This window comes from Oncorhynchus gorbuscha, linkage group LG15 (genome assembly GCF_021184085.1).
Source record: "Oncorhynchus gorbuscha isolate QuinsamMale2020 ecotype Even-year linkage group LG15, OgorEven_v1.0, whole genome shotgun sequence".
NCBI lineage: Eukaryota > Metazoa > Chordata > Actinopteri > Salmoniformes > Salmonidae > Oncorhynchus > Oncorhynchus gorbuscha.
In genome coordinates this window covers 36,872,733-36,886,836 of record NC_060187.1, presented here as the reverse complement: position 1 = coordinate 36,886,836, position 14,104 = coordinate 36,872,733, and the positions used below count along the sequence as shown (strand labels likewise).

General features: G+C 50.1%; 1 pseudogene; it reads right to left on the bottom strand.

Annotated features, from left to right (window-relative positions):
• LOC123997056 overlaps positions 1-14,104 on the bottom strand; it is a 107,922-nt pseudogene that overhangs the window by 15,735 nt on the left and 78,083 nt on the right.

Genomic DNA, 14,104 nt, shown 5'->3' with positions numbered 1-14,104 from the left:
TTTTCTGTCTCCAGGCCCTTCCCTCCCCCCAGGTTATCGGTGGCCAGCCAGTATATACAGTGAGACGCCTCCTGAAGGTTTGACCCCAGGGCAGGGGTTTCCAGTACCTGGTTGACTGGTGGGGTTATGGCCCAGAGGAGAGGTGCTGGATTCCTGCTAAAGACATCTTGGACCTGGCCCACATCGCCGATTTCCACCGTCGACATCCCGGTCAGCCAGGTATGTGCACAGGTAGGACGCCAGGTGGCATCCCTGGGGGGGTACTGCCACGTCCTGATCTTTCACCTGTCCCTGTGATTGTCTCCACCCCCTGCAGGTGTAGCTTATTTTCCCTAGTGTATTTATCCCTGTGTCTCTCTGTGCCAGTCCGTCTGGTATGTTTCTAAGTCAACCAGCGTTTTCCCCATTCTCCTCCTTTTTGCATTTTCCTCCTTTTTCTAGTCCTCCCGGTATTGACCTTTGCCTGTTTCTGGACTTTGGTCAGGCAGGAGGGTACTTTCTGCCTGCCTTGACCACGAGCCTGACTGCCACTCTGTACCTCCTGGACTCTGATCTGGTTTTGACCTTTTTGCCTGTCCACAACCATTCTCTTGCCTTCCAATTTGGATTAATAAACATTGTAAGACTCCAACCATCTGCCTCCTGTGCCTGCATTTGGGTCTCACTTTGTGTCTTGATACGGTTACTCCAAGCAGTAGTCACCTCAACTTTCTTAATTTCCACATTAATTACTACAAGATTTAGTTGAGGTTTAGTGAATGATTTGTCCCAAATACAATACTTTTAGTTTTGAAATATTTAGAACTAACTTATTCCCTGCCAATTCTGAAACTAATTGCAGCTCGTTGTTAAGTGTTGCAGTGATTTCACTCGCTGTAGTAGTTGACGTGTATAGTGTTGAGTCATCTGCATACAGAGACACACTGGCTTTACTCAAGGCCAGTTGTATGTCATTAGTAAAGATTGAAAATGTAAGGGGCCTAGACAGCTGCCCTGGGGAATTCCTGATTTGACCTGGTTTATGTTGGAGAGGCTTCGATCAATGTCCTTCCCTATAAGCGTGCTGAAAGGCTGTCAATTTGTTTACAGTAAAATTGCATTGTATCTGGTCAAACACAAATTATTCCCAAAGTTTACTAAGGGTTGGTAACAGGCTGTTTACTGGCTCAAATAGCCAACCAAAGGGGGCTTTACTATTCTTGGGTAGTTGAATTACTTTTGCTTCCCTCCAGGCCTGAGGGCGCACACGTTCTAGTAGGTTAAGATTGAAGATGTGGTAAATAGGAGTGGCAATATTGCCCGCTAATATCCTCAGTAATTTTCCCTCCAAGTTGTCAGACCCCGGTGTCTTGTCATTGTTGATAGACAACAATCATTTTCCCCTCTTCCACACTCACTTTACAAAATTCTAAATAACAATGTTTGTCTTTCATCATTTGATCAGTTATACTTGGATGTGTAGTGTCAGCGTTTGTTGCTGGCATGTCATGCCTAAATTTGCTGATCTTGCTAATGAAAAAAAATAATTAAAGTAATTGGCAATATCAGTGAGTTTTGTAATGAATGAGCCATCTGATTCAAGAAATGATGGAGTGGAGTTTGCGTTTTTGCCCTAAATTTAAGGTGCTACAAAGATTTTTACTATCATTCTTTATATAATGCATCTTTGTTTCATAGTATAGTTTATTTGTATTCAGTTTATTCACAGGATTTCTCAAATTGCCAATACATTTGCCAACTGATTGCGCAGCCAGACTTATTTGCCATTCCTTTCGCCTCACCCCTCTCAACCATACTATTTGTCAATTCCTCATCAATCGACAGGGATTTAACAGTTTTTACAGTCATTTTCTTAATGATTGCATATTAGCAACTGGAATAAGCAATTTCATAAATGTGTCAAGTGCAGTGTCTGGTTGTTCCTCATTACACACTACAGACCAACAAATACTCTTTACATCAACATATCAATCACTACAAAACGTATTTTACACTATATTAGGACAACTATATTGTGAGCATTACATCCAATGGATTTGGATACTGCTTTACAGAAAATGTCTGCAGCATTAGGAAAGATGTGATCCATACATGTTAATGATTTCATTCCTGGGCTGTTTGTAACTACCCTGGTAGGTTGATTGATAACCTGAACCAGGTTGCAGGCACTAGTTACAGTTGTAAGCTTTTTCTTAAGTGGGCAGCTTGATGAAAGCCAGTCAATATTTAAATTACCCAGAAAATATACCTATCTGTTTATCACATACATTATCAAGCATTTCACACGTTATCCAGATACTGACTGTTAGCACTTGGTGGTCTATAGCAGCTTTCCACCAAAAAGGGCTTTAGGTGAGGCAGATTAACATGTGGCCATATTACTTCAACAGTAACAGGATCCAGGAACCCAGATGATTTGGATGGATCCCATCCTCCTTATAAAACAAGCTTTCCAGAAGGTATCAAAATGGTCAAATGTTACACCCACAGACTTGTAATAGTCACGTAGCCAGTTATGGAGGGATAAAAGTCTGAAACATTCAATGCCACGATTTAGGGAAGGCACAGGGCCAGATATTATGGGGCGTTCGTTGGTGTCAGAGACCCCATCAGTTTTTAAAAACTAATTTTCAGCGTTCTGAGCTGCCCTTTATAATGTCATTGAATCCCACATGAACTATGATAGACTCAATTTCCTGACACTGGTTTAAAATGTTTGGGAGCAGATTATTGATGTCCTGTATCCGTTTTTGCTCCAGGGACTGAGACATTTCTCACCATTTAACTGCCCAATACAATGGCCGGAGAAGGAGATGGAGAAATACGCCCATTTATACCCCTCACACAATTTGTGGAACCTTTCACGGGCCCAGGAGAAGCAGGATAGCATTCATCCACAGCTACCAGCGATAGGTCCAGACCTCCCACAGCTACCAGCGATAGGTCCAGACCTCCCACAGCTACCAGCGATAGGTCCAGACCTCCCACAGCTACCAGCGATAGGTCCAGACCTCCCACAGCTACCAGCAATAGGTCCAGACCTCCCACAGCTACCAGCGATAGGTCCAGACCTCCCACAGCTACCAGCGATAGGTCCAGACCTCCCACAGCTACCAGCGATAGGTCCAGACCTCCCACAGCTACCAGCGATAGGTCCAGACCTCCCACAGCTACCAGCGATAGGTCCAGACCTCCCACAGCTACCAGCGATAGGTCCAGCCGTCGCAGACACAGGCAGTCCCAGCGATAAAGGCGCAGGTAGATCAGGCACCAGGGCGGAGTAGATATTCCTCATGTGAATCTGCTCCGGACCTCTCCCAGACACTCCAGTCCGCTTAGCAGCATGCCGCTGCCTTCGGTTTCCACGACTTGTGACATGGGCCCAGCGATGATTGGAACAATCGTCTTGCTGTTCTCTGTCTACTCCACTATGGAAGAGGAGAAGCAGACGGAGACGACTTCCTTGGCAGGCAAGTTCCAGGTAGCACAGGCAATTCGGATAGGGACAGATGACAAGGCAGGGATACATCCATTAAGCCCGAGCTACATCCAGCCACATGAGCTGAGAACGAGAAAGTTCCAATGTGTGTTTTCCCCATAAGTTCACACAGACTTGAAATTTGCTTGCTAAGGATAGCCACCTCATTCGTGTAATCCTACGCAAGCAAACAATTGCCGCATTGAAACTCCGGATTGTCAATATTGTCCCAGACAAAAGCGTAATAAACACAGCTTCTACAGCGCTGGAACTGTTTATTAGCTATTCCAAGCGATGCGTGCTCCATTGCAACCTAGTTAGCTAGCTGTCAGCAGGTTGACACAAACACTTATGAACAAAATAAAACTTTGTAAACAACAGGTCGAAGCCCGGCAGGTATCCAAGTAACTGACGATCATGAAAAAAGTAGTTGTAGTTGAAATTGAATTCGCAAACTTGTAACTTAATATTTGCCAGCAATAATTACATATGTACACCTGCACATGTCAATTTCTGGCGCTCAGACTTTTGGCAGTGCTCTAGCGCCCTACTGTGACAGAAATATGAAGATGTGCAAACAGTGATGTGATAGAACAGAGAGAAACAGTGTCTGGTCTGATATAGAGGCTGATATGTATCATATATTAAACAGGTGCAGTGCTTCTCATAAAGGCACTACTGAGCTGGTCTTAGCTAGTCTAAGCTAATCGCACAATGTCTCAGGTGTTCCATCAGTACCTGTGAGGTGAAGTCGTGCTGCTGCAGCTGTCGTCCCTCTCTCAGGTCCCAGCAGCGTACTGTGTTGTCCAGCCCCCCCGTCCACAGTTTGGTCCCATCGTTGGAGATGTCAATACAGCTGGCCCCGTCAGTGTGACCCTGGAACTGCCTGGGTAGCATGAAGATCACATCAACACCTAGCCATTCAGATGTAATCCATAGTCTATACAGTAAACCCCTACCTGCTTTCTCCTCCCCCTATCCTCTGCTCTTCTTTCCTGCCCTACCCTCTCCCTCTCCTCTTACCTGACCAGGGGCTCTGGTTGTGCAGGTCCCAGACTACGATATCTCTCCCTATACCCCTCCTAACCTTCTCCTCATCCTCCTCTCCTCCTCCTCTTACCTGACCAGGGCCTGGTTGTGCAGGTCCCAGACTACGATATCTCCCCTTATACCCCTCCTAACATTCTCCTCATCCTTCTCTCCTCCTCCTCTTACCTGACCGGGGGCTCTGGTTGTGCAGGTCCCAGACTACGATATCTCTCCCTATACCCCTCCTAACCACCTCCTCCTCCTCCTCTTACCTGAGCAGGGTCTGGTTGTGCAGGTCCCAGACTACGATATCTCTCCCTATACCCCTCCTAACCACCTCATCCTCCTCCTCTTACCTGACCAGTGTCTGGTTGTGCAGGTCACAAACCATGATGTTTCCCCCCTATACCCCTCCTAACCACCTCCTCCTCTTACCTGACCAGGGTCTGGTTGTGCAGGTCCCAGACTACAATGTTTCCGTCGCTGCAGCAGGAGAAGCAGACCTTGTTGTCAGGGGAGATGGCCAGAGCATAGCAGGCCGGAGCAGAAGACGTCAACTCTGCCTTGATGCGGGGAGTAGGTGTGGCCAAGTCCCAGATTGACAACGTGCTGGCCTCGCCTCCAACAATGAGGGTCCGCCCATCAGGGAGAATCTTACATGAGCGGATGTAGTTATCCCTGTTCTGATTGGTGTGAAGAGAGAACATGTGTATTGGACCGGCAAAACAAGCAATATTATTGGTTAAGCCTTTTAAAGTGTGTGTCCACTCACCAGACAGTCGAGCTGGGCCATGGCACTCTTGCTGCCAGGCTGGCTGATGTCCCACACCTTGACACAGCCCTTGCCGCCGGTGTAGACGTGGCGTGTGGAGGTACTGATGGTGACGGCACACACCACCTCTCCGTGGTTCAGAGTGTGGATCTGACGGGCATGTCGTGGGATGCTCGGGCCCAGCAGGGCATCCGGAGGGAAAGGAACTGGCTGCATCTGTCCATCCGCACTGACGTGGAAAGAGTAAGCACTGGAGAGAAGGAGAAGGGAGAGAATGGACAGAGTAAGCACTGGAGAGAGGGAGAAGGGAGGGAATAGACAGAGTAAGCACTGGAGAGAGGGAGAAGGGAGAGAATGGACAGAGTAAGCACTGGAGAGAGGGAGAAGGGAGAGAATGGACAGAGTAAGCACTGGAGAGAGGGAGAGGGGAGAGAATGGACAGAGTAAGCACCGGAGAGAGGGAGAAGGGAGAGAATGGACAGAGTAAGCACTGGAGAGAGGGAGAAGGGAGAGAATGGACAGAGTAAGCACTGGAGAGAGGGAGAGAATGGAGAGAGTAAACATTGGAGAGAGGGAGAGGGGAAAGAACGGACAGAGTAAGCACTGGAGAGAGGGAGAAGGGAGAGAATGGTGGACAGAGTAAGCACTGGAGGGAGGGAGAAGGGAGAGAATGGACAGAGTAAGCACTGGAGAGAGGGAGAAGGGAGAGAATGGTGGACAGAGTAAGCACTGAAGAGAGGGAGAAGGGAGAGAATGGACAGAGTAAGCACTGGAGAGAGGGAGAAGGGAGAGAATGGTGGACAGAGTAGGCACTGGAGAGAGGGAGAAGGGAGAGAATGGTGGACAGAGTAAGCACTGAAGAGAGGGAGAAGGGAGAGAATGGTGGACAGAGTAGGCACTGGAGAGAGGGAGAAGGGAGAGAATGGACAGAGTAAGCACTGGAGAGAGGGAGAAGGGAGAGAATGGACAGAGTAAGCACTGGAGAGAGGGAGAGGGGACAGAATGGTGGACAGAGTAAGCACTGGAGAGAGGGAGAGGCGAGAGAATGGACAGAGTAAGCACTGGAGAGAGGGAGAAGGGTGAGAATGGACAGAGTAAGCACTGGAGAGAGGGAGAGGGGAGATAATGGACAGAGTAAGCACTGGAGAGAGGGAGAAGGGAGAGAATGGACAGAGTAAGCACTGGAGAGAGGGAGAGGCGAGAGAATGGACAGAGTAAGCACTGGAGAGAGGGAGAAGGGTGAGAATGGACAGATTAAGCACTGGAGAGAGTGAGTAGGGATATAATTGACTGAGTAAGCACACTGGAGAGAGGGAGAAGGAGAGAATGGAAAGAGTAAGCACTGGAGAGAGGGAGAGAATGGACAGAGTAAGCACTGGAGAGAGGGAGAGGGGAGAGAATGGACAGAGTAAGCACTGGAGAGAGGGAGAAGGGAGAGAATAGACAGAGTAAGCACTGGAGAGAGGGAGAGGGGAAAGAATGGACAGAGTAAACACTGGAGAGAGGGAGAAGGGAGAGAATGGTGGACAGAGTAAGCACTGGAGAGAGGGAGAAAATGGTGGACAGAGTAAGCACTGGAGAGAGGGAGAAGGGAGAGAATGGACAGAGTAAGCACTGGAGAGAGGGAGAAGGGAGAGAATGGACAGAGTATGCACTGGAGAGAGGGAGAAGGGAGAGAATGGACAGAGTAAGCATTGGAGAGAGGGAGAGGTGAAAGAATGGACAGAGTAAGCACTGGAGAGAGGGAGAGAATGGAGAGAGTAAGCATTGGAGAGAGGGAGAGGGGAAAGAACGGACAGAGTAAGCACTGGAGAGAGGGAGAAGGGAGAGAATGGTGGACAGAGTAAGCACTGGAGGGAGGGAGAAGGGAGAGAATGGACAGAGTAAGCACTGGAGAGAGGGAGAAGGGAGAGCATGGAAAGAGTAAGCACTGGAGAGAGGGAGAAGGGAGAGAATGGTGGACAGAGTAAGCACTGAAGAGAGGGAGAAGGGAGAGAATGGTGGACAGAGTAAGCACTGGAGAGAGGGAGAGGCGAGAGAATGGACAGAGTAAGCACTGGAGAGAGGGAGAAGGGTGAGAATGGACAGAGTAAGCACTGGAGAGAGGGAGAGGGGAGATAATGGACAGAGTAAGCACTGGAGAGAGGGAGAAGGGAGAGAATGGACAGAGTAAGCACTGGAGAGAGGGAGAGGCGAGAGAATGGACAGAGTAAGCACTGGAGAGAGGGAGAAGGGTGAGAATGGACAGATTAAGCACTGGAGAGAGTGAGTAGGGATATAATTGACTGAGTAAGCACACTGGAGAGAGGGAGAAGGGAGAGAATGGAAAGAGTAAGCACTGGAGAGAGGGAGAAGGGAGAGAATGGACAGAGTAAGCACTGGAGAGAGGGAGAGGGGAGAGAATGGACAGAGTAAGCACTGGAGAGAGGGAGAGGGGAGAGAATGGACAGAGTATGCACTGGAGAGAGGGAGAAGGGAGAGAATGGACAGAGGAAGCACTGGAGAGAGGGAGAAGGGAGAGAATGGACAGAGTAAACACTGGAGAGAGGGAGAAGGGAGAGAATGGTGGACAGAGTAAGCACTGAAGAGGGAGAAGGGAGAGAATGGTGGACAGAGTAAGCACTGGAGAGAGGGAGAAAATGGTGGACAGAGTAAGCACTGGAGAGAGGGAGAAGGGAGAGAATGGACAGAGTAAGCACTGGAGAGAGGGAGAGAATGGACAAAGTAAGCACTGGAGAGAGGGAGAGGGGAGAGAATGGTGGACAGAGTATGCACTGGAGAGAGGGAGAGGGGAGAGAATGGACAGAGGAAGCACTGGAGAGAGGGAGAAGGGAGAGAATGGACAGAGGAAACACTGGAGAGAGGGAGAAGGGAGAGAATGGTGGACAGAGTAAGCACTGAAGAGAGGGAGAAGGGAGAGAATGGTGGACAGAGTAAGCACTGGAGAGAGGGAGAAAATGGTGGACAGAGTAAGCACTGGAGAGAGGGAGAAGGGAGAGAATGGACAGAGTAAGCACTGGAGAGAGGGAGAGAATGGACAAAGTAAGCACTGGAGAGAGGGAGAGGGGAGAGAATGGTGGACAAAGTATGCACTGGAGAGAGGGAGAAGGGAGAGAATGGACAGAGTAAGCATTAGAGAGAGGGAGAGGGGAAAGAATGGACAGAGTAAGCACTGGAGAGAGTGAGTAGGGAGAGAATGGACAGAGTAAGCACTGGAGAGAGTGAGTAGGGAGAGAATGGACAGAGTAAGCACTGGAGAGAGGGAGAGAATGGACAGAGTAAGCACTGGAGAGAGGGAGAGGGGAGAGAATGGACAGAGTAAGCACTGGAGAGAGGGAGAAGGGAGAGAATGGTGGACAGAGTAAGCACTGGAGAGAGGGAGAAGGGAGAGAATGGACAGAGTAAGCACTGGAGAGAGGGAGAAGGGAGAGAATGGACAGAGTATGCACTGGAGAGAGGGAGAAGGGAGAGAATGGACAGAGTAAGCATTGGAGAGAGGGAGAGGTGAAAGAATGGACAGAGTAAGCACTGGAGAGAGGGAGAGAATGGACAGAGTAAGCACTGGAGAGAGGGAGAAGGGAGAGCATGGAAAGAGTAAGCACTGGAGAGAGGGAGAAGGGAGAGAATGGACAGAGTAAGCACTGAAGAGAGGGAGAAGGGAGATAATGGTGGACAGAGTAGGCACTGGAGAGAGGGAGAAGGAGAGAATGGTGGACAGAGTAAGCACTGAAGAGAGGGAGAAGGGAGAGAATGGTGGACAGAGTAGGCACTGGAGAGAGGGAGAAGGGAGAGAATGGACAGAGTAAGCACTGGAGAGAGGGAGAAGGGAGAGAATGGACAGAGTAAGCACTGGAGAAAGGGAGAGGGGAGAGAATGGTGGACAGAGTAAGCACTGGAGAGAGGGAGAGGCGAGAGAATGGACAGAGTAAGCACTGGAGAGAGGGAGAATGGTGAGAATGGACAGAGTAAGCACTGGCGAGAGGGAGAGGGGAGATAATGGACAGAGTAAGCACTGGAGAGAGGGAGAGAATGGACAGAGTAAGCACTGGAGAGAGGGAGAAGGGAGAGCATGGAAAGAGTAAGCACTGGAGAGAGGGAGAAGGGAGAGAATGGACAGAGTAAGCACTGAAGAGAGGGAGAAGGGAGATAATGGTGGACAGAGTAGGCACTGGAGAGAGGGAGAAGGGAGAGAATGGTGGACAGAGTAAGCACTGAAGAGAGGGAGAAGGGAGAGAATGGTGGACAGAGTAGGCACTGGAGAGAGGGAGAAGGGAGAGAATGGACAGAGTAAGCACTGGAGAAAGGGAGAGGGGAGAGAATGGTGGACAGAGTAAGCACTGGAGAAAGGGAGAGGGGAGAGAATGGTGGACAGAGTAAGCACTGGAGAGAGGGAGAGGCGAGAGAATGGACAGAGTAAGCACTGGAGAGAGGGAGAATGGTGAGAATGGACAGAGTAAGCACTGGCGAGAGGGAGAGGGGAGATAATGGACAGAGTAAGCACTGGAGAGAGGGAGAAGGGAGAGAATGGACAGAGTAACCACTGGAGAGAGGGAGAGGCGAGAGAATGGACAGAGTAAGCACTGGAGAGAGGGAGAAGGGTGAGAATGGACAGATTAAGCACTGGAGAGAGTGAGTAGGGATATAATTGACTGAGTAAGCACACTGGAGAGAGGGAGAAGGGAGAGAATGGAAAGAGTAAGCACTGGAGAGAGGGAGAAGGGAGAGAATGGACAGAGTAAGCACTGGAGAGAGGGAGAAGGGAGAGAATGGACAGAGTAAGCACTGGAGAGAGGGAGAGAATGGACAGAGTAAGCACTGGAGAGAGGGAGAAGGGAGAGCATGGAAAGAGTAAGCACTGGAGAGAGGGAGAAGGGAGAGAATGGACAGAGTAAGCACTGAAGAGAGGGAGAAGGGAGATAATGGTGGACAGAGTAGGCACTGGAGAGAGGGAGAAGGGAGAGAATGGTGGACAGAGTAAGCACTGAAGAGAGGGAGAAGGGAGAGAATGGTGGACAGAGTAGGCACTGGAGAGAGGGAGAAGGGAGAGAATGGACAGAGTAAGCACTGGAGAGAGGGAGAAGGGAGAGAATGGACAGAGTAAGCACTGGAGAAAGGGAGAGGGGAGAGAATGGTGGACAGAGTAAGCACTGGAGAGAGGGAGAGGCGAGAGAATGGACAGAGTAAGCACTGGAGAGAGGGAGAATGGTGAGAATGGACAGAGTAAGCACTGGCGAGAGGGAGAGGGGAGATAATGGACAGAGTAAGCACTGGAGAGAGGGAGAAGGGAGAGAATGGACAGAGTAAGCATTGGAGAGAGGGAGAGGTGAAAGAATGGACAGAGTAAGCACTGGAGAGAGGGAGAGAATGGACAGAGTAAGCACTGGAGAGAGGGAGAAGGGAGAGCATGGAAAGAGTAAGCACTGGAGAGAGGGAGAAGGGAGAGAATGAACAGAGTAAGCACTGAAGAGAGGGAGAAGGGAGATAATGGTGGACAGAGTAGGCACTGGAGAGAGGGAGAAGGGAGAGAATGGTGGACAGAGTAAGCACTGAAGAGAGGGAGAAGGGAGAGAATGGTGGACAGAGTAGGCACTGGAGAGAGGGAGAGGCGAGAGAATGGACAGAGTAAGCACTGGAGAGAGGGAGAATGGTGAGAATGGACAGAGTAAGCACTGGCGAGAGGGAGAGGGGAGATAATGGACAGAGTAAGCACTGGAGAGAGGGAGAAGGGAGAGAATGGACAGAGTAACCACTGGAGAGAGGGAGAGGCGAGAGAATGGACAGAGTAAGCACTGGAGAGAGGGAGAAGGGTGAGAATGGACAGATTAAGCACTGGAGAGAGTGAGTAGGGATATAATTGACTGAGTAAGCACACTGGAGAGAGGGAGAAGGGAGAGAATGGAAAGAGTAAGCACTGGAGAAAGGGAGAAGGGAGAGAATGGACAGAGTAAGCACTGGAGAGAGGGAGAGGCGAGAGAATGGACAGAGTAAGCACTGGAGAGAGGGAGAAGGGTGAGAATGGACAGATTAAGCACTGGAGAGAGTGAGTAGGGATATAATTGACTGAGTAAGCACACTGGAGAGAGGGAGAAGGGAGAGAATGGAAAGTGTAAGCACTGGAGAGAGGGAGAGAATGGACAGAGTAAGCACTGGAGAGAGGGAGAGGGGAGAGAATGGACAGAGTATGCACTGGAGAGAGGGAGAGAATGGACAAAGTAAGCACTGGAGAGAGGGAGAGGGGAGAGAATGGTGGACAGAGTATGCACTGGAGAGAGGGAGAGGGGAGAGAATGGACAGAGGAAGCACTGGAGAGAGGGAGAAGGGAGAGAATGGACAGAGGAAACACTGGAGAGAGGGAGAAGGGAGAGAATGGTGGACAGAGTAAGCACTGAAGAGAGGGAGAAGGGAGAGAATGGTGGACAGAGTAAGCACTGGAGAGAGGGAGAAAATGGTGGACAGAGTAAGCACTGGAGAGAGGGAGAAGGGAGAGAAAGGACAGAGTAAGCACTGGAGAGAGGGAGAGAATGGACAAAGTAAGCACTGGAGAGAGGGAGAGGGGAGAGAATGGTGGACAAAGTATGCACTGGAGAGAGGGAGAAGGGAGAGAATGGACAGAGTAAGCATTAGAGAGAGGGAGAGGGGAAAGAATGGACAGAGTAAGCACTGGAGAGAGTGAGTAGGGAGAGAATGGACAGAGTAAGCACTGGAGAGAGTGAGTAGGGAGAGAATGGACAGAGTAAGCACTGGAGAGAGGGAGAGAATGGACAGAGTAAGCACTGGAGAGAGGGAGAGGGAGAGAATGGACAGAGTAAGCACTGGAGAGAGGGAGAAGGGAGAGAATGGTGGACAGAGTAAGCACTGGAGAGAGGGAGAAGGGAGAGAATGGACAGAGTAAGCACTGGAGAGAGGGAGAAGGGAGAGAATGGACAGAGTATGCACTGGAGAGAGGGAGAAGGAGAGAATGGACAGAGTAAGCATTGGAGAGAGGGAGAGGTGAAAGAATGGACAGAGTAAGCACTGGAGAGAGGGAGAGAATGGACAGAGTAAGCACTGGAGAGAGGGAGAAGGGAGAGCATGGAAAGAGTAAGCACTGGAGAGAGGGAGAAGGGAGAGAATGGACAGAGTAAGCACTGAAGAGAGGGAGAAGGGAGATAATGGTGGACAGAGTAGGCACTGGAGAGAGGGAGAAGGGAGAGAATGGTGGACAGAGTAAGCACTGAAGAGAGGGAGAAGGGAGAGAATGGTGGACAGAGTAGGCACTGGAGAGAGGGAGAAGGGAGAGAATGGACAGAGTAAGCACTGGAGAGAGGGAGAAGGGAGAGAATGGACAGAGTAAGCACTGGAGAAAGGGAGAGGGGAGAGAATGGTGGACAGAGTAAGCACTGGAGAGAGGGAGAGGCGAGAGAATGGACAGAGTAAGCACTGGAGAGAGGGAGAATGGTGAGAATGGACAGAGTAAGCACTGGCGAGAGGGAGAGGGGAGATAATGGACAGAGTAAGCACTGGAGAGAGGGAGAGAATGGACAGAGTAAGCACTGGAGAGAGGGAGAAGGGAGAGCATGGAAAGAGTAAGCACTGGAGAGAGGGAGAAGGGAGAGAATGGACAGAGTAAGCACTGAAGAGAGGGAGAAGGGAGATAATGGTGGACAGAGTAGGCACTGGAGAGAGGGAGAAGGAGAGAATGGTGGACAGAGTAAGCACTGAAGAGAGGGAGAAGGGAGAGAATGGTGGACAGAGTAGGCACTGGAGAGAGGGAGAAGGGAGAGAATGGACAGAGTAAGCACTGGAGAAAGGGAGAGGGGAGAGAATGGTGGACAGAGTAAGCACTGGAGAAAGGGAGAGGGGAGAGAATGGTGGACAGAGTAAGCACTGGAGAGAGGGAGAGGCGAGAGAATGGACAGAGTAAGCACTGGAGAGAGGGAGAATGGTGAGAATGGACAGAGTAAGCACTGGCGAGAGGGAGAGGGGAGATAATGGACAGAGTAAGCACTGGAGAGAGGGAGAAGGGAGAGAATGGACAGAGTAACCACTGGAGAGAGGGAGAGGCGAGAGAATGGACAGAGTAAGCACTGGAGAGAGGGAGAAGGGTGAGAATGGACAGATTAAGCACTGGAGAGAGTGAGTAGGGATATAATTGACTGAGTAAGCACACTGGAGAGAGGGAGAAGGGAGAGAATGGAAAGAGTAAGCACTGGAGAGAGGGAGAAGGGAGAGAATGGACAGAGTAAGCACTGGAGAGAGGGAGAAGGGAGAGAATGGACAGAGTAAGCACTGGAGAGAGGAGAGAATGGACAGAGTAAGCACTGGAGAGAGGGAGAAGGAGAGCATGGAAAGAGTAAGCACTGGAGAGAGGGAGAAGGGAGAGAATGGACAGAGTAAGCACTGAAGAGAGGGAGAAGGGAGATAATGGTGGACAGAGTAGGCACTGGAGAGAGGGAGAAGGGAGAGAATGGTGGACAGAGTAAGCACTGAAGAGAGGGAGAAGGGAGAGAATGGTGGACAGAGTAGGCACTGGAGAGAGGGAGAAGGGAGAGAATGGACAGAGTAAGCACTGGAGAGAGGGAGAAGGGAGAGAATGGACAGAGTAAGCACTGGAGAAAGGGAGAGGGGAGAGAATGGTGGACAGAGTAAGCACTGGAGAGAGGGAGAGGCGAGAGAATGGACAGAGTAAGCACTGGAGAGAGGGAGAATGGTGAGAATGGACAGAGTAAGCACTGGCGAGAGGGAGAGGGGAGATAATGGACAGAGTAAGCACTGGAGAGAGGGAGAAGGGAGAGAATGGACAGAGTAAGCATTGGAGAGAGGGAGAGGTGAAAGAATGGACAGAG